Raw genomic sequence first — 2,366 nt, 5'->3', positions numbered from 1 at the left:
AAACTCTTTAGCCCAAATTACTTATTCTCTAATACTTCTTAAAAGGAACTCTTTCTTCTAACCAAACCTGGATCACCTGTTATTCCTAGAAAACAAATTATGTTTTCCCATCTCTATGCCTAAAACTACTCCCTTACATTTCACCAAGGACAGAAAAGATGAGCGTTTTCTCAATTCTCATTCTCTTTCATCTTTACTTTGTGCTACTTTTGACTCACTCCCCTCCTTGAAATATTTTATTTCTTGACTTTCTTCAAATTATACCTTCCTAGAGTCCCTCCTCCTATATAATTGTTGTTTCTCTATCTCGTCTGGTTGTTTCTCTTCTTCTTTCTAGCCCCTAACTATGAACCCTAAAAAACATATCCTTAGTCCTTTTCACATATACTTTAATTATGTTGTCAGCCAGACCTACGCAAATCATTCCTCTAACTCTCCAAGTCTCAGGTCTTCCAACTCTAGTCCACGTTTGCACTTGACTGCTGGACTTCCTCACAGAGATGGCTTATCAGGCCCTTCAAATTCATCAAAACTAGTCCTCTTCCAGTTTCCCCAAATAGAATCATTACGTTATCTAGGTTTATAGCCTTTGAGCAAGTGAGCTTCCTATTAACTAAACAGATTATGATTACTGTATGGTCAAAATTGCATTTAATAGGGTCTGAAAGGGGCCAGACCACTCTATTACATTCTTTCTCTGAATGTTGAGCTTCTTCATTGTATCATCATTGTGCGAATGAGCACATCAGTTGTGGCGAAGGCCCGAGCAAAGTAGGAAGTCTCTCACTGAGCTGTGGGACTGGAATCCATCCTTCTTGTCTTGGCAAAGGATCTTCTCAGGTGGTTGGGGGTGGGGAGGCAGTGGGGTGGGGAGAGATGGTCCCTGTTACATGAAACAGGTCAAATGTCACAAGAAGTTGAAGCCAGGTAAGGTCTTCTGTACTGCAGGTTGGACTAAAGGGTGGGAGTGGTGGAGCAGAGCCAGACATACCTGGGTTTGAATCTTGGCTCTGCCTCTGCTAGATATATAATATTAGACATGGTACCTAACTTTTCTGAACTTATGTTTCATTGCCTGTAAAATGGAAGGAAATAACGCCTAAATATTATAATGGGGTGATGAGAATTAAACTCAATCATGAATGTCAAATACCCAGTCCCAAGTCTGGGATAAAGCAGATACTCAATTCAATGTGAAGTCTTGTTGTAATGTAAGTCTAACATTTTTCTCTGTTAAATGCTGGAGTTCCCTCAACAAGACAAATTAAAACATTGACCTCCAAAGCTAATGAGCTATCACTGAAGGGCAGCACTCCACATTGTTGGAACTGATAGGTCCAGTGCTTGAACTTCCTTGTGTAAGAACCTTCATTTCTTTGAGCAAGCTGTTGTGTCTGGAGCATCTAACTAGTCAAAGCTCTCAGAAAATAGTTATGAATAGTCTCAAAGTCATCAGTCTGGAACATGGGAGTCTCAGAATTAAGGGTAAGGCAAGAACTTTCTCAAGCAGATGGGCATGGGCAGATACGATAAGACAGGCAGGTAAAATCAGAAGAGAGCATCCAGAAAGTCTAGAGGGCAATATTGGTATGTGGCATGAAGGGTTAACACAGCTGATCTTTCTGTGCCCTATATTCTCCTAAAACAAGCCTCAACAAAACGACAGTCCTTCCTTTCATGAGCCTGCTAGATAGAATGTACAGAAAAAGAGCTGAAAGTCATGGGGCTGCAGAACACAGACCCCTGATTTTGCTCTGGGTGCTGATGTTCCTTGAGAGTGGCCAGGGGTTCAAGTCACGCCAATCCTGACAGGTATGTCCAGAGCATTTTCTGTCTGGATACCTAACAGCCATTAGGGTCCAATCTCAGAGAGCCAAGGAAGAATAGCTGGGAGATTAGCTGGGAGTAAGCCATGGTTGATACTCATGCCTATGGGCTCCCTAAGCCTGCACAGACTCAAAAAGGACAAATATGGCAATGACAATTCTACTGCTACTTTGTGAGCTTTGTAAGGACTATAGGAAAACTAGAGATTCAATATTACCTGATAAAATATAAAGATTTTCAATACCACCCGCCTAGGAAACCCTCCCAGATTATAACAAAATATATCTGAATGTATCTCATATAGGAGAGTAGATATTGGTTCAAGAAAGTTTCTTTCAGTACACACTTTGTGTACAGAGTCAAAAGATACCATATATTTCTTTCTAAAGGGTGATCAAAAAAGTTTGAAAGCTATTTTCCTAGATTCTAATGATTCCTCTTCCCACTATCACCTAAAACCTGGTCACTATGGCCTCCTCCCCTCATCATGAACCTCTCTCACACCCTCCCCCATCACCATGACCCCACAACACCCTCAG

At 41.3% G+C, this 2,366-nt stretch overlaps 1 long non-coding RNA gene across 1 annotated transcript in view; it reads right to left on the bottom strand.

Annotated features, from left to right (window-relative positions):
* Positions 1–2,366, bottom strand: part of LOC106726628 — a 6,347-nt gene that overhangs the window by 3,422 nt on the left and 559 nt on the right. The gene's annotated exons all lie outside the window — the stretch shown is intronic.

The sequence above is a fragment of the Myotis brandtii genome, unplaced genomic scaffold (assembly GCF_000412655.1).
Source record: "Myotis brandtii unplaced genomic scaffold, ASM41265v1 scaffold294, whole genome shotgun sequence".
NCBI lineage: Eukaryota > Metazoa > Chordata > Mammalia > Chiroptera > Vespertilionidae > Myotis > Myotis brandtii.
The sequence above is the reverse complement of the archived record's forward strand: the minus strand, read 5'-3'. Positions and strand labels throughout refer to the sequence as shown.